This window comes from Podarcis muralis, chromosome 8, assembly GCF_964188315.1.
Source record: "Podarcis muralis chromosome 8, rPodMur119.hap1.1, whole genome shotgun sequence".
Classification (NCBI taxonomy): Eukaryota; Metazoa; Chordata; class Lepidosauria; order Squamata; family Lacertidae; genus Podarcis; species Podarcis muralis.
Window position 1 is genome coordinate 59739513 of NC_135662.1, and position 18813 is coordinate 59758325.

At 41.4% G+C, this 18813-nt stretch overlaps 1 protein-coding gene across 1 annotated transcript in view; it reads right to left on the reverse strand.

Annotated features, from left to right (window-relative positions):
- Window positions 1-18813, reverse strand: part of RNF144B (ring finger protein 144B) — a 74531-nt gene that overhangs the window by 54917 nt on the left and 801 nt on the right. The window contains exons 2-3 of the mRNA XM_077933240.1: window positions 18169-18288; window positions 16201-16298 (exon numbers count right to left, since the gene is read on the reverse strand). The gene's annotated coding sequence lies outside the window, so the exon portion shown is untranslated. The remainder of the gene's footprint in view (window positions 1-16200; window positions 16299-18168; window positions 18289-18813) is intronic.

The following is an 18813-nucleotide window of genomic DNA, read 5'->3' on the forward strand; positions in this document are numbered from 1 at the left end:
CCCCAACCATTAGGTCCAGTCGTGACCGGTACTCTGGGGTTGCGGCACTCATCTCGCTTTACTGGCCAAGGGAGCCGGCATACAGCTTCTGGGTCATGTGGCCAGCATGACTAAGCCACTTCTGGCGAACCAGAGCAGCGCACAAAAACACCATTTACCTTCCCGCCAGAGTGGTACCTATTTATCTACTTGCACTTTGATGTGCTTTTGAACTGCTAGGTTGGCAGGAGCAGGGACCGAGCAACGGGAGCTCACCCCGTCGCAGGGATTCAAACTGCCGACCTTCTGATCGGCAAGTCCTAGGCTCTGTGGTTTAACCCACAGCGCCACCCGCGTCCTACATACACATCTACACCTCTCTAAATGACATTACAATATAACTTTATGCATATTGCTGACCATATTTCAGTATGAGCATTGATTTGATCCCAACTTTTAAATATTACTTCAGAATGTATCTCAAACTGTGTCAATTATTATATCTTGGCACAAACAGAACTAATATAAATGTAAGCCTGGACGACTCCTGCAAATTGTCACATATTGAAAAGAATTTTAGACAGACTAGGGACCCCGGATAATGTAACAGGACACAAGAATCTTACACTATTAAGATAGCCTATCCATCTGGTGCTAGCCAGATGTTTTGGACTCCAACTCCCATCAGCCACCCCGGCCAATGACAAGGGATGATGGGGATTATATTTCAGTAGTACATCCAACTAGCAAAATACTCATCAGTAGGATGGACTGAGTGGGTATATTGAGGGGGTGTTCCTGTATGTTACAGAGAAAGGTAGTTCAAAGGCGACCTACATCAGCCCCTTCATACAGCCTTCCAGAACCTGGTGCCATTCATGAAAACAATAATGTAAGCTATTTTGGAAGAGCCGAAATGTACTTTCTTGTGCAGTGCATTTCAGCTTCAGTACAAGTGAGTCATGGTGCTCTGACACTCAGCAGTTCTATTTTTCAGCATTTGACAGCATAAATGTACAACCCCCCTCCACACACACAAAATAGCTACCAGGAAACAGCAAAATCTTGCCAATCTTTATTTCTGATATCTCATTTTCAAAAGTTCTCATTACACTTATTTGTGGTACCTGACAATGAAAGCAAGATTTGAGTGCAGTTCTTCATTCTTATTCTTCTTTTTTGGAATCTCAGCTGTTCACTTAATGGAGAATATAAAGGGCTGCTCTGGGAGGCACCACTGTGGTATGGGCTGGATCTGACCCTGGTGAGCTCAGAAGCTAGGGAGAGAGGCGGGTTTTGCCCCATCTTAAATGTATTCCAGATCGCAATCTGTTTGATTTCTCCTGTTGAATTTTCTGGAAGTCATTGGAAAATTGGCATGGGAGCACTTCTAGGGGTCAAGATGATGGCCTACTAACTGTGAAGCTTCCTTGCTGTCCAGCTACTTTACTAGTAGCTCCTTTGCTAGAAGCATTGGATACTGCCTTAAGAGTTAAGTCATCAGTCCAGTTCAGAAGATCTTCAAAGGTTCAGGCAGAAGTCTTTTCCCACCCCTTTCCAAAAAAGCCAAGGACTGAACCTGGGACCTTCTGCAAGAAAAGCATGTGCTCTACTACTGAGCTACAGCCCTTGCCCATTTGCTTGGGTGGGAATGATACAGAGGCTCATTGCCCACTAAACATCTCCATAAGAACATCAAAAGAGCTGCTGGATCTGGCCATTGGTCCTGCATCCTGTTCGCATAGTGGCCGATCAGATGCCTGTGGTAAACCCGCAAGCAGGACCCAAGCACAAGAGCACTCTCCCCTCCTGACGTTCCTATTTAGAAGCATTACTGCCTCTGACTATGGAGGCAGTGCATAGCCATCATGGCTAGTAGCCACTGGTAGCCCCACCGTCCATGTTTTTGTCTATTCCTCTTTTGAGGCCATCCAAGTTGGTAGCCATCACTGCCTCCTGTGAGAGCAAGTTCCATAGATTAACCATGCACTGTGTACGCCCAATGTATATATGTCCCTGATTCAGGACGGACTATGGTCCCAGGAATAAACATTTATCCATTTTGGTTTTTTGCCTTAAGACCTTTCACATATTCCCCCTTAATGATCTTTTCACCATTTGGGTGCAAAGCAGCACATTTTGACCACATGCTCTACACTGGGCATAACAGAAGAGTTTGCTACATACAGTGGTACCTCAGGTTACATACGCTTCAGGTTACAGACTCCGCTAAACCAGAAATAGTACCTCAGGTTAAGAACTTTGCTTCAGGATGAGAACAGAAATCGTGCTCCGGCGGCACAGCAGCAGCAGCAGGAGGCCCCATTAGCTAAAGTGGTGCTTCAGGTTATGAACAGTTTTCAGGTTAAGAACGGACCTCTGGAACGAATTAAGTACTTAACCCGAGGTACCACTGTACACTGCATACTCACACAACACATATATGCTTTCTGGGTGGAAAATCTAGTTTCCGGTCTGCATGGATATGCAGTACAAAATATAGGTGTGTATCACTGCCTAGCTCCGCTAATGATTAGTGGCAAACTTGCTTCTCCGCAGTTCAGAGCAAAGGATGAAGCCTAGTAAGAATAATCCCTTTGGAATGTTGTACCTCACACCCAATACCAAAATGCTACATTCCTGAGATTAAGATAGCAGATTCAAAACAAGCAGGGCGGGTGGATCACAGATACTTTCACTTGTACTGAAATACAGACCTTTTCCTTTTCCTTTGGCTGCCACAGCTTAATTTTTGCTCAAGTTCCACTGTATCTCTGTAGAGTTCTCCCTTTTACAAAGGACAGTGTACAGTCTTCTTAAGTTGCATGCTTACTTTTGGCATCTGCTTACTATTCTGCACTAAACACAAGCAATAATGTGACCTGCAAAGCGGTGGTTAAGACCACTGCTTAAGGCAGAGCTTTCCAAACTGTTCATGTTGGTGACACACTTTTTAGACGTGCATCATTTTGCGACACAGTAATTCAGTTTTGCATCTTTTCGCAACACAGTACAGTGGTACTTCGGGTTAAGTACTTAATTCGTTCCGGAGGTCTGTTCTTAACCTGAAACTGTTCTTAACCTGAAGCACCACTTTAGCTAATGGGGCCTCCTGCTGCCGCTGTGCCGCCGGAGCCCGATTTCTGTTCTTATCCTGAAGCAAAGTTCTTAACCTGAGGTACTATTTCTGGGTTAGTGGAGTCTGTAACCTGAAGCGTATGTAACCTGAAGCATATGTAACCTGAGGTACCACTGTAATTCAGTTTTACTAGCAAACCGGAGGTTAAACTAATCCCTTTCCAGCCCTGGGAGGAGCATGAGAAACATTCGCACGACACACCTGCACACAGCAACCAAGACACAAACGTGTCACGACACACAGTTTGGAAAGCTCTGGCTTAAGGCATCCACCGATAAAATAACCTCACTGCAACATATCCAGCATAAGCAGAGTGCATTGTATAGCTTCAGGCAGAGATAACCCCAAACACTTTGGTGCTAGAGGCAGACAATCAACATGGTTCCTCTCCTACAGTAACACAATCCTGTCACGGGTCAAGATTCAGAGAGTTTCCACTTACCTATGCCATACCGCCCAACTTTTTCTGATTGAAAACCAGGACACGCATCTTCAGGGAAGTGCTCCCAGGCAAGTCACATGACTCACGCAGCACTCTCGACCCCCCCCCCCAAAGCATTTCTTTTACAGGGCGCAATCTTCTGCAGTGTCAAAAAACACGTTTTGGGGAGCTGCATGAGATTGCAGTCCAGAAAAAACACAAAAAGCGACAGCACGGCATGGGAACATGTGATATTGTGGCACCCAAAATGGCTGCCATGATCTCAAGCAAAAAAAAACAGGATGTCCCATTTTTTTCGGGTCTCTTGGCAGGTATGCTATGCCCACTGGAGTCCTGGTCAGGCAAGCCAAGCATGAGTAGGCCAGACCAGGCCCTCCTGCACCATATACACTGGCCTGAAGCAGGGGAGGGTTTCACAAGCCACAGACCCATTGTCTCAACTGTACCACTGGGCAGTGTGGGAGGGGCGCACTGAGAAAATTTCTAACTTCTTCAGCACATACTGCTGTGTTATGTGCTTGTATTTGTTCACAAAAAAAGATACAGATAACTTGACTTCTTTGGGGGAGTTGTTTTTCCTCAGATATAAGCCAATTCCTTTAAATGTCATTTATGCAATCACCACCACCCCTTGCATTTCAAAGTCCAGGAAGGAATCGCAACCCACAATGCCAAAATCTTACTTGTGAGTAATTTCTTGGCAGTCAGTACTAGTTACATGTCAGCGTTTTCCATCTGAAAGCTTCTGTTAAGACACAGGGGCGCTTCAAAACATAACATTTTTCCCACATAGAAAAAGAACTTCTGGTAGGAAGATGTATGAAATATATATATATATAGCCCTGATCACTTTTCACTGTATGAACACACTGAGTGGGTATGTGCAGATGCTTTGAGAAGATGAATGCATGACCCCACTATGCTGTCATGTGCAGATCTACCAAGAGGCATGTGGACATGACTGGTGCTATAATGTGGATTATAAATCAGTACCTGTGCAAGCAGTGTTGGAAGCAAGTACTGAAAGAACTACAGGATCTGCAATCACACTAAAAAGGTGAAGGTAAAGGACCCCTATGGGATGCGGGTGGTGCTGTGGGTAAAACCTCAGCGCCTAGGACTTGCCGATCGCATGGTCGGCGGTTCGAATCCCCGCGGCGGGGTGCGCTCCCATCGTTCGGTCCCAGCGCCTGCCAACCTAGCAGTTCGAAAGCACCCCTGGGTGCAAGTAGATAAATAGGGACCACTTACCAGTAGGAAGGTAAACGGTGTTCCTTGTGCTGCGCTGGCTCGCCAGATGCAGCTTGTCACGCTGGCCACGTGACCCGGAAGTGTCTGCGGACAGCGCTGGCTCCCAGCCTATAGAGTGAGATGAGCGCACAACCCTAGAGTCTGGCAAGACTGGCCCGTACGGGCAGGGGTACCTTTACCTTTACCTTTAAAGGACCCCTGGACGGTTAAGTCCAGTTAAAGGCAACTATGGGGTTGTGGCGCTCATCTTGCTTTCAGGCCGAGGGAGCCAGCGTTTGTCCACAGACCACTTTCCGGGTCATGTGGCCAGCATGACTAAACCGCTTCTGGCACAACAGAACACCGTGACAGAAACCAGAGTGCACGGAAATGCCATTTACCTTTCCGCTGCAGCGGTATCTATTTATCTACTTGCACTGGCGTGCTTTTGAACTGCTAGGTTGGCAGTAGCTGGGACAGAGCAACAGGAGCTCACCCCGTTGCACAGATTCAAACCGCCAACCTTCTGATTGGCAAGCCCAAGAGGCTCAGTGGTTTAGACCACAGCGCCACCTGCATCCCAATCACACTAACATGGGGCTAATGGCAACAGGTGACTTTACAGCACTAGCGCAGCTATGGCTGGGCATGAGGGCCAAAGTCCAGCAATCCACATAGCTCAGCCCCTCCCCAAAAGTGACCACCCTGAAAGGGGCAGATTAGCAGTAGCAAACTGACACCCAGCTCACTTTATTTACTGTGTTTATATCCTGCCTTTTTTCTCTAAGTAGTTTAAGATGGCACACATTAATCCCCTCATAACCCTGTGAAATAGGTTAGGATGAGACGTAGTGACTCACCCATATTATATAAATAACAACAACAACACCACAAGGATTTGAGTCTCTTTACGTCTGTGGCCATGGTGGGTTGTGGATTCTCTCTTATAAAACATAACAAAGGTGTCTTCCTTTTATAATTCAGTATACAAATTAAATATATTTAATCATTTCTCCTGATCTGCTTAATCTATTCCAGTCATAAACATAAGGTGGTCTTGTAGAGTTTTATCATTCTAGTTCTATAATTCTAGGAAAGTTCCTTGTAATTTGCAAAACTAGATTTGTTTTAATAAACAGACAACTAAATGTTGCTGAGCCGGGGGGGGGGGGGGGGAGGAGTTTGGGGAACTACTCAAACAGGTTTAACAAAGAAGCCTGCCAAAGAACAAGATCAAACACATTATTACCTGCTAAAAGGATGCCTGAACAACTTTTTGAGATGTGACTGTTGCATTTGAGGGAACTTTGTAGCTGCTGTGAACTGGTTTAACCAAATTGCATTGTGTTTTGCCTGGTGTCCATTAATGCTGCAAAGGTGTTATTCCAAATAAATGGAAAATATTATTGCTCAGTTATTTTAAGAAAAGTTATGAGAGAGCCAGGAAAACTTGAGTTCAAATCCTCACTCTGCCATGAACTTCACTGAGTGAGCATAGACCAGACATTGCTGTCTCTCAGCCTCACGTACCTTACAGGATTGCTCTGGAAATAAAAATAAAGGGGAAGCAGTGTAAAAGCTGTCTTGAGCTCCTTGAAGGAGGAATATAAATGTAGTGAAACAAATAAAAGAAAAATGTGGGTGATGAATGGAAACTGTGGTTCCCATTATTAAGAGCCAGCAAGGGCCTCTGCTTTCCTTACTAGTTTTTATATTATTTTATTTATATTTTCTCTTTGTAAGCCACTTTGAAGTGTTTGACAAAAGTGTATTAACTTTATGCAATAAAATAAATATTTATAATATGGCTTTTAGGACAAGGTCCAACCTTTTGTTTTTTTAAGATGGCTGAGGGAAGGCATGATAATCTTATAAAATTGTGATAGGTGCAGTGAAATTTTCATACAGTCATAATACCAGAACTTAAAATAAATCAAGTGAAATTTACTAGAAAAAAGGATTCCAAACAGAAAAGTAAATGTATTTCTGTGCACGATGCATAATTAAATCACAGATCACATTAGAGAAAATGCAAACCCTTTTGCTTTAGGAGGCTTTTGCTCTAGAAGGCTTAGTTTGGTCAGAATCAGTATACGCTTCCAGAGCTAATGCTTAAATACATTACTTCTAGTAAATGAGCGACCATAGCCACTAGAGGGCCGTGAAAATTTGTGTCCCTGGCTTTTTAGACTCGTCTACCCATGTGCTATCTGAAACCAAAGGGGCTCATTGGTTGCCAGATGTGAAATTTTTTTCCAGCTCTCCTACCCCACTAATATGACAACACATACTCTACTTCCTGCAACCATATGACTTTGGAGAGGAGAATAGCATCCAGTGTGAATCATCTCTACTACAGTGGTACCTCGGGTTACATATGCTTCAGGTTACAGACGCTTCAGGTTACAGACTCCGCTAACCCAGAAATAGTACCTCGGGTTAAGAACTTTGCTTCAGGATGAGAGCAGAAATCGTGCTCCGGCAGCGCAGCAGCAGGAGGCCCCATTAGCTAAAGTGGAGCTTCAGGTTAAGAACAGTTTCAGGTTAAGAACAGACCTCCAGAACGAATTAAGTACTTAACCCAAGGTACCACTGTATAGGCAAAGTCACGGACCTGTAACCGAATTGTTTAGTCCTCACACAAACATACATTATTCTAGATACCTTTTAAGGATTTTATGCTGATCTTGTGAAACTCCATGCAACTCCTTTAACCTTTGCACTCTTGGTGGTAGGTATAATAGTAGGTTTCTTTTTCTCTCCCCACCCCCCAACCAATTCTTCAAGTATTACTGGCAACCTGCCAGGATGATTCCCTTTGAACACATCTGTTGCACTGCTGAGACTTACATGCTGCAGGTGTTGCACTTTGATTGGCACCTGTGTTCCAAAGCAATTCCTAACCATGTCTACTCAAAACGTAAGTTCTACTGAGTTCAGTGGGGCTTATTCTCAGGTAAACAGGATTAGGGCTGCATCCTTAAATCACACCACTCTATCCATGAATGTGGTTGAGGACAGTAGAAGCAAATCAAACAAAGCCATAAGAAAAAACCATGATATGCACTCAGGATTACAACCCCAGATAAAAAAGAAATGTGTTATGGTCTCTGTACCTGCTTTCTATTTTTCTCATGTTTCTGTATATGAGATTATAGAAAAGAAGAAGAGTTTGGATTTAATATCCTGCTTTATCACTACCCAAAGGAGTCTCAAAGCGGCTAACAATCTCCTTTCCCTTCCTCCCCCACAACACACACTCTGTGAGGTGAGTGGGGCTGAGAGACTTCAAAGAAGTGTGACTGGCCCAAGGTCACCCAGCAGCTGCATGTGGAGGAGCGGAGACGCGAACCCGGTTCCCCAGATTACGAGTCTATCGCTCTTAACCACTACACCACACTGGCTCTTATAAGATTATTGAGCACATTGGACTTCTACACATCCTTCCTACAGGTCTGGGCACGAGTGGAAGGAGAGCAAGCTTCTCTCTGTGTATGAAAGTAACGGGGCTGGAGCAGGAGCAGTTCATTTCTGTTTACCCTCCTGTGGGACCCGCAGAGAGGTGAGGACGTCTCTTTCTCTCTCTTTATAGGGAGACAGCTCATTAACTAATGCATGATAAATAATTTGTGCACAGCAGGTTCATTAATTTAACATGGAACCATCAGCAGAATGTAATTACAGGGTCCCAAGGTCCTAGAGATGCGCTAGCAATTGCAGCCACCCATCCATTAGGCAAGTTAGGCCTCTGTCTATAGCAGAAACTCCACACGGAAGACAAAACCACCCCAACGACTTGTTTTGAGAGCTAGCGACAGGTTTCAGGGTTAGCCAGGAGGATTCCCACTCCCATGCCATGCAAGGTAAAGTCATCTCTGGCCTGTCAATGCCCCCTGGTATGAACACAAGCAGAAACGAATTTGACACCAATCAAGCCGTGAACATATGGGTGGGGTAGGGCGAGGTGTGAAATGCACCGGAAAAACCTCACTGTACTCTAAGGTGGTAGGTAATATGAACACACCCTGTGATACGAAGGAAACTTGGAACCCACAGCAACCAGGAGATGGCATAGAAGTCCTGGATTAGCTTGATTGAACTAGAATATCTAACAGCAGGTTTCTGTTCCCCCTAAATGTATTTGCTTATAGCAATGGTTCTCAAAGGGTGTGGCACGCAACACTGGTGTGTCAGGAGAAGGTGGCAAGTGTGCGGGAAGATTCAAGGACAATAAAGAAACATTTAAACATTTCAGTGTAATATAGCATAGCATAGCATAGCAAAGTATTGTTTTTCTTTTCTTTTCTTTTCTTTGCAGAATATGGATAGATACCTTTTCAAAATGAGAGCAAGAGCATCAAGTGATACTGCAAGGACGCACCACTCATTGACTTTGTATGGATACTTAATAGACTTGTTTATAATTATATTTATGTAATGATTCATGTTCTTGTGTAGCTGCACTGTTTTACACTTTCTGGATGTCACATGACCATATTATAAAGTAGTTGTGTTCTGTGTTATAAGTCAAGCACTGCTGGGAGTTTCTTATTTTTGTTTTCCAATGTATTTCTTCTCAATTAAAAAAACTGGTGTTGCATGAGCACATTTTTATACTGAAAGTGTGGACCAGAGAAGCAATTTGAGAACCACTGGGTTAATGAATAACAAGATCTCTCCAGCTCTGAGTTGGAGAGGAAATGTTTGCTATATTTCAATACAAGCAGCGAATTGTATCTTCACTGAATTCTTTACTAAATTGGTATGGTTTTTTTTTTTTTTTTGCAAAAGGATTCATTACAATTCTATAATTGCTTACTGTGCCGTAAGTCCCATTGAGTTCAGTTGGCCTTGATTCTACTGTGCATAGGATTACAGTCTTATAAGTAGTTGCAGTGCTTTTTTCTGGGGGGACGCATACCCCTAAACATTTTGTGAATGTTTTGTGGCCTCATTGAGGAGCACTATTTCAATATGAGTGGGGGGGGGGATTTAGGGAAAAAAGCACTGAGTAGTTGTAAACAAGCCCAAGCATTAAAGTGTCACTGTTGCTGTATTATAATACAAATAATCCCTCTAGTGTTCAGAGTCTATTAGTTCATAGCACAGACTTAACCAATATATTCTATAAGACCAACAAAGCAGGTATAACTAAACCTAAATCATGGATAGCTGCTCAGAACAGTTTGCTTTTTATTTTGGGGAATGGAAATGTGTTTTAGTCCATGAGATTAAAAAATCCATTGCCATAGGCTTTTGTAGTTGTGGATATATTTGCCCACAACCATGGCAGTTATCTATGGTATATTGCCAACTGCCAGGTGTGTGTGTAGTCATTCAAACATACCTGATAGGATTTATGGAAAGTATTCTAACTGTCATCCAAACTGTTTGCACCAATAAAGGGCAAGTATGTTCCATGGACAAATGGTAGCAAATGCATTGTCCTGCTGAATTATGGGATTCCCTTCCCTTTCTGCATATTGATTCCATGTGGAGCCAAACAGCCCAGAAGAGCAGTGGGGAAAACTCCATTCACTAGAAGGGGATGCAAAAGTACCAAAGTCTGCCAATTAGAAGAGAAATTGAGACATACATGATCAGTTGACTGCTTTCCGTATTGTATTGCACTGCCATTTGCATTCTTAAAACTGTTTTACAAGACCAAAATCTCTTTTTAAAACACTGACAATGGTATTCGCTTGCTTGGGTTATCAGTGCAGGGACTGGGAAAAGGTGCTAAGCAAGCGAAATTAGCCATTATACAATAATAAATATATTCACAACAGCAATGGGCCAGCCAGCAATCTTAATTTTTGTTTATTATGCTATTCTAGATACAGATTTAACCTTCTTTGCTTAATGTTTACTTTTCCATTCCTTGAAATGAGAACTGCAGTAAGTGGTCTGAAAGCTTGCTACTTTCACAGTTGCGTCTTTGTGTAACACTGTACCCTTTTGAAAATATGCCAGGCCGTTTCTGTAGAACTTGCTATTTAAATGTACATTTTCCTTCGCCTTCTGAAGTCACTGGGTAAAATAGAGTTATTTCCTAGATTAGCAAAATCAGAGATTATATAAAGCTGTTCATTTCTAAACGGACACTAAAATATTTCTGTTTTGAAGACCCAAGTATTATATTGCTTCTGTATTTCTTATGTAAAGCTCTGTTTGCGGAATTTGCTTTATTGCAGTATATTTTGGAATAAATGAATAAAATAAACATAAAATTGCTGAAAACCAGAGTAAGAGCATCGTTTTAGTATCCAGTATGATTAATGTGTTGCAGAAAGTGGAAGCAAGGGCTTTTAGAGTAAGACCAAATCAATTTGGCTTTTATTCACATTATGATTCTTTAAGATACACAAGTAATGTACATCTAAATTTTGCTTTTCTGGCAAATATCCAAAAGGGGAATCTGCAAACATCCTCCGCCATGGAATGATGAGGTCCAGATTCAGAAACACATGACTTCTGTTTACTGGATCATAAACAAGGTGGAACTCCCAGGGGACAGAACATTTGGTGATATAATAGGGACTGGGACTTCCAGAGCCCAACTTTCTGTGGTGTCATCAAACAAACTCAAAGGAGCAAGCCTGAAGGTATTTGGCAGGAGGTATACTACCTATATATACTACTTGTGGGGTTACACTGTAAATCCTTTTGCAAATATGCTAGACCTTTGCTTGCAGACCCTGGACTCAGCTACTTTAGTCAAAAAAGCAGCGATTTGAATACATTATAAACATGCAACAGCAGATGGTGCCAGAGAGCACAAAACCTTTCTAGAGTGTTTTTGCATAGGGTTTTTTTTCTTTTCTTATAATAATTTAATTTCTGACTTATTTAAAGCATTTTTTCCCCTGTATGTAGACTGCTGTGCCCCGCCCCCGACTCAGGTCATGCATGCCCCAGCAATCTCTCAACACTAAATTTCTCTTCAAGTCTTGGAGTAATGTGTTGAGTTAACCTGTGAGAGGGGCTAGCACACTTCATGCCACCCACATGCCATTGTCTTTCCATTCGACCTCTAACTCACAGATCTTGTGAAGCTGGGGGCTTTCTGTACCTGCTACCCAATCATTTTAAACCCTGAAAACCCCCAATTCTCAAATGAGCACATGAGACTCCCCACTCCCTCCACAAGTTTGAAGGTAGCAGAAAGACAACAGGGGATGGTGTTAGTACACTCAACTCCCATCCACCCCTCCTAGCATGTTAGCACACTATCGTGTCACCAGAAAAGGACTAACAAGTGTGATGGAAGTTTAACTCAGGCTATAAATTTACTATACACACTTAAGTGCCAGTTACATTAATGGGGCTGACTTCTGAGTGAACATGTATAGGATTACGCTGTAATACAGATGTACTTTTTGTGGACCTTCAAATGAGGATTAAAAGTTGCAAAAATAATAACAACACAAGGCCCTTTTTGCTGAAGGAAAAGGCCAAGCCCTTTTGGCATATGATCTGCACAGATCCTAGTCAACGCAGGCTACATGCCTTTAAAACTGAAATGACATGGATGGAATTAACATGGGTTTTTAATAAGGTCAGAAAAAGCTGCCATGCCACAAAAATCTGATCTGTTTGCTTAATTCCAGTAGACTCAAGGAGTGTCAGGAATTCCAAGAGGAAAATATGTTGTGGTTTCACTAATGTGGGCCGCCTCAAACCAAGGAAATATGGGGATCCATGAGTTTCCAGTATTCCTTATTTTATGTCAGGCTGGTTAAATTCACATGTACAGACTCTGGGCCCCATATAGCATGCTGACTACAACTTGAATCTGGCCAGGTGTTTTGTATTTTTGCAACTCCATCTTACAGCTGGTATGTTATGCCTAGGAGTTGACATGTTGTGAGAATATCACTTCAGCATACACTGTCATTGGAAATAATGGATGTTCCTTCAATACAAGCCACATCTATAGGTCTCCTCAGTTGTTCACTGAGTGTTTTGCATCCACCAAGCTGACTAGGAGATTTATTTCCTAATCCCTTTATTTCAAGACAACAGAGTTGCCATCCTTTTAGCTGGCTCTACTGCAGTACTTTTACCTATAGCGTAATAAGCAAGGACTTCATTGGGGAACCTATTTCCCTTGTTTATATCCATGAAGGGGGGGGGGGAATCACCTATTAAATTTCTTCTTGTCAAGCTGCTGGTAAAGGCACAGCTTACATTCTCCAAGAAAGAAGATTGGTTCAAATGTTGCCCTTCCCAGTGAAGCTGCTGGGGAAAACCCTTCTGCTGCACATGGTAAGGGCATCACAGTCACATTGTAAAGTTCTAGCTGGCATGTTATTTCAAGGTTCTTCCTTATGCAAAGTGTCCCTTTATCTCCTGTTATTCAAGCCTATGATCTAAGTCCATGACCCAACTTACAGCATTCCCATTTGGATTTCAGGGTTAAACTCCCAAGTGGAAAGAGTTCAGTCTGCTTTCCTCCAGGAAATACTGGGTTTACTATCTTGTGTGGGGAACTCAGCTATTTATTTGGACGTGTGTATTCAGTCAGCTGAATTGTTGAGTTCATGTCCTGAAATGGTGGTTATATTTATGCTTTTCAGTAGCTGCAAAGCATATTCTTTCATACTCTCATACTATTTCATTAGTCAATGGGAAGAAGATATTTAGGCTGGGCTTCTCTCCTCAATTTTGCTGCAATTATAGGTCAAAGAAGGCCCAGTTTTTTTTGTTGTTCAGCAATTACTCGTCTTACATCTACACAGTAACAAACCCTGCATTTCATTACTGTTTAGCAACCCCCTAAACTATATAATCATCGTTCAAATAGGAGAGCATTTATCCTTGCTTATTTTAATGTGCTACATTCTGCACTGTTAAGTGAGCAAGATTTCAGTTCTTGACAGGTTGTATTTGTGAGGAGCTGGAGTAGAACCTGTTGACCATGTTATGCTGTACTGCAGCCTGTGTAGTGAGAGGGGTTAATTCTCCCTCTACTCCGAACTCCCCTGGGAATATGTCCTGATTTTGTATCATTCTGTTTAAGGGAGGTTTCCTCCTGGGGTACTGAGAGGGTTGGAAAAACAATTTCTGACTTCAGTGCAGATTAGGAAAAGCTTTCTATTGGCTTCAGAGAGAGAGAGAGGGAGAAATGTGAGTTTGTATTTGTCTTTTTTTAATTGTTTTAATGAGCTATATGTTTTCTTTCCATACCAAATTTTATTTGCCTGTGACCACAATAAACAATTCATTCATTGACATTTGTGTTGTGCTGACCAAGCATGTGAACCAAAGTATATGTGATCTTCTTCCTGACACAACACCACCATGTGGATGTTCATATGATTGTGCTGACTTGTCTGGTAAACCCAGTACAAATAAAGAATAAATTAGGGAAATTAGAGAATAGTCTTTGACCTGGCCAAAATTTTACCACAGTGGACTTTAAATATCCTCTTGATAGCAAAAAGAAAAATATTCTCACTTTGTTTCTTTTAGATGGAAAAGGATTTGATACCTTCCACAGAGTAGCCTGGATAGTTAAATATTTGGCAAGTTATAGGAGCCTTGAAAAATAAATAAAGCAGAATAAGGACAAAAGTAGAGGTTCAGTGAGATTAGAGAAAACCTTGCCCTATGAACAGCAGGGAACAATGGCTGTGTTTGCCACAGATCCTGTATTTCCTGAAGAAATTAGCATCTTATCAACCACGCAACAAGAATATTGTTAATGGCAGTGGAAAACTGGATTTTTGTTAATGACTGTTAAAATGTATCGTGGGACTGTTAAACGTATCATGCGATTCAATGACTTCCTTTTAAAAATAACAGGAAATAGCCTCATTTTTGCACATAAAAATAAAGAATATAAAAATACCCAGTTGAATAATAGCAAAGGGAACATGAATGAAGCTTGGATTGAAAACCATGAACTGAATAGAAGCCAAAAAGCAGGAACCCAAATGAATACAGGGAGTGGGAATGCTATTTTAGCATAGGAAGCCTAGAGAACAACCTACCAGATATACCAGAAGATCTGCCTATCAATAAAAATACACCAAAGTCCAATTAATTGAACAGAACCTTACTGGAGAACCCATGGAGCCAAGTAATGTTTCAAGAACTGCCTTCTGGAGCCAGCCATCATGTTGGCATGGAGTCATTGCAATGCAATACCCCCAATACCCAACTCATACATTTGCCCCAGGATACCACCGTCAAGCTGCTGGGAGATCAAGAAGAATCAACAGTCATACTCTCCATTTCTAGAATGGACAAAGAGAAGGGAAGCAGAGTCCCACCAGTGTACCTGCTAAGCAACCAGCAACCTTTTGGTTGCTCCTCTCCTTAAACTGTTTCCATTTCACCTGGTCTTTAAACCTGGTCTTTGTAACCAATGAATAGTGCACAAAATTGCTTTTTTCCTTCTCCCTCCCCCTCAGTTTTCCTTTTGAATTGTCGTCCAGATTTTGAACCTGAAGGCAGGGACTGCCATATTACTTATCTCTGTAAACTGCTCTGAGTGCATTTTTCACTGAAGCAGTACAAAAATGCTTCAAATAAATAAGAAATAAATCTAGTTTAATCCTTACAACAATCCTGTAATATTAGGTTTGAGAAAGAGTGACTTGCCTAAGACAAGTTCTTGGCAGAGCAAGATTTGAGCGGGGAATTCCTGATCTCATTCTGTTAGCCACGATGAAACCAACATTCTTGTCTCAACACTTCTGATGCAAACAAAACTTCTCCACAATTCTGAAAATGTGTGACCCAAGAACTACATAACAAAAATAAACACCTAAACGGGAACATGTATTTTTGCATGCTACAACAAAATATAAATTTGGAAACTATTATCTTACATGCCATTACACTCCAGAGAAGTCATTTGTTTCCCCACTACAAACCTGATTTAAGACTAATGTACAGTATGCATTTACTTTGTCAGATGTTAGGGTATGATAATATTTTGCAAGGAGATGGCTTGGTCTGGAAAATGTTCCAAAATGTATTTAACTTGTGGAGATCCGTGATGTCCTGATTAGGGCTGAACGAATAACTTTCTGGATCTCTTTAACTCAATGGCAAATTTTCACTAACTTCAACTGAACCACAAGTTTTTACTGTGTTTGCAGACTGGCAATGTTAATGGGTGTAGCTGCTTCAAGAAAACTGTGGTAAAAGAGTAACTGATCCTCTAGAAGGCATCACGCCCAACATGCAGAGTTGAACTAACACACACACACACACATCTCATCACCACAAGTATGAAAGCAATGCCTCGCCATAATGGTATAAAGCTGATGGCTTGCAGAAGGAAACTTGCAGGCAGAAATGTTCAGGAGACAGAAGATTAAATCCACAGTATGAATGACAATATATAGGAAAAAGCCTAATATTTACCATTGTCCAGATGCATAGAGGGGAATCTCACCTTTCTCCTGTGCTTTGGCAGTTAATAGAGTTGCAAGCAGTCCAGGATTTCTTTTCACTGGTTACAGCTTGCTTCTTCTTTCAGAAATGCAGCCATTTCTTCCATGCAGCAGATAAAGAAACCAATGACAGCTTCAGGTAACGTCTCAAAAAATCTCTTTCTGCAACTACATAGTCCTTTTTAAACTCTTGTTTGCCTTCTATACTCCCTTTCACCCTAACTTATCACCCTTCTATATTTTCCAAAGGAGCTGCAGTTCAGAATCTGCATACCTCAGCAGTCTTAGGCAACCTATTACTGGGATTTCTTTGCCACATATATTTGGTTTGGGTAGTGAATAGTGCAATTGCACCTCCAGCAACTGGCCTAGTCTGAAGAGGGGTTTTACAACTGTAACGGTCTGCTCACTGCAATTGATACAGGCAGTTTGTGTCAGAAGGCACCACCTCCTCCTCCTCCTCTTCCTACAAAAGGCAAATTCATTCTGCATTTCAGGAGTAGAGTGTTAGAAAGAGTCTGTCTCTTAAGGACTGCCACAGCTACTGTGTGTTGGGGTGTGGAATAAGGAAGCTCAACCTAAAAAGAAAGGAATGCTGTGTACTCACTGCATTTAATATATATCCAACAAATATTTAATATATGGGTACTCATAAGAACTGCACAGAAAAACAGAGTGGACCTGTAAAACATAGTTCTCTCTGTTTTGAAATAAAAGAAACAAATCTGAAATATTCTTTGTCTGTAGTTTATAAATATAACCAGACTTACAGAGGAATATTATTGTAGTCAATTCACAGGTGATTTGATACAAATAAATGTTTACATATTTTTTACAGGCAACTTTCCCAGAATTAAGAGCATAAAGCTTGCAGGAACTTTAACATAAAAGAAGCCAGCCACTTTTTGGTTTAATTCATATCATGATTTGCACACCATACAAATACATAATTAACTTCAAAATGCTATGAAGACTGATGCCATTGTATGAATCCAGCCTGGAAGAGAGGTTAGCATTTCCGATCCGTCAAAGTCAATGAAATAAATACCATTCTAACGTTCTTAGATGCAACAGCAATCCATTATTTGATACCCTGGCTCGTCAATGAACCATTAGAACAAAGCAGTTCTGAAAGCTTAGGCATAATGGAAAACTGTGGTTAATTCCAAAGCAAAGGCTTCCAGATCTTCCCCTTACATGTGGAAGGGACAAGGGGGGAGTGTGCAAACACAAAGATTATGCAGGCTCATTCTTATGTTTTGTAGCTATGACTGAATTAGACTTGTGTCTTATTATGTGAGACCAGCAACGTAACAATATATTAAGTCTTTGTATCGTGATTTTAAACTTTTGTTTCATCACAATACTCCTCAGTCTTTGAAGATGTGATAACATAATTATTAGCTTAGCTTTTTATTCCACAGTACCTAATCACTATCAACTGTCCTTGTTACTTTAGGCAGAGCTCCATTTACAGAGTTGCACGCTGGCATTCAAGATAACAGCAGCCTCTATCTGGAATAGTTCAGTTTTAGATTTCAGTTTAGTTTTTTTACATACGCATCTTGATGTGTATTTTGCACTTTGGACTGGAAGGAGGAGCTGGAGGTCAGTGGAATTTTTGCTAGTGTGTGCTTGATCCATCAATAGTTAGAAGTAATATTTATTTTTAATTACATTTCTATAAACTTAGTGGATGTCAACGGAAACAAAACACATTTATTCCAACAATGAGAAATGTATCTCTGTTGTTCTCTGTAAGACATAATTCACCACGAATGGAAAGAATAACTGTTTCTAACAGCACAATCCTATTCAGAGGTATGTAGTTCAGAGGGACTTAATCCTAGAAAGTAGGTATCAGACTACAGTGTGAATGGAGCCAAGTTTCATAGGTTTTATTATTTAAATAATAAATATTACAAAGAATTACTAACATGGTTTTTAACATGACCACTAGCCCACAGTACCTCTTACAGACTTCCTACAATTCTGCTGAAGATATTTCATGCATCTGTACATATTGTAGAATCTTCCATCTAATTTTACTTTCGAAGGCAGGGATATTGAAGACTGCATCATTTTGATACCTGTAAACAAAAGCACATGTGCCCAAGTAGATCAGACACACTCAGTGACATACATTGCACACAGGTGCATTGCCTTTCATTCACCCAATAACTTACCCATATACTATATCTATTCTACCCTGTTTTCTCTCTTGTGCTCCCATCTCTCCTCGAGAGTCCATTTACAGTGGTACCTCGGGTTAAGTACTTAATTCATTCCGGAGGTCTGTTCTTAACCTGAAACTGTTTTTAACCTGAAGAACCACTTTAGCTAATGGGGCCTCCTGCTGCTGCCACGCTGCCAGAGCACAATTTCTGTTCTCATCCTGAAGCAAAGTTCTTAACCCGAGGTACTATTTCTGGGTTAGCAGAGTCTGTAACCTGAAGCGTATGTAACCTGAGGTATCACTGTATTGTAGTCTTTTAATATTGAAACTGGAAGGTTTTCAACGGAAATATGTTATTAATGTTATGAGTCACACTGGGGATTCTGGTAAAAAAGCAGTATACAAATCTAAATAGAAATACAATAAATAGTTGATTCCA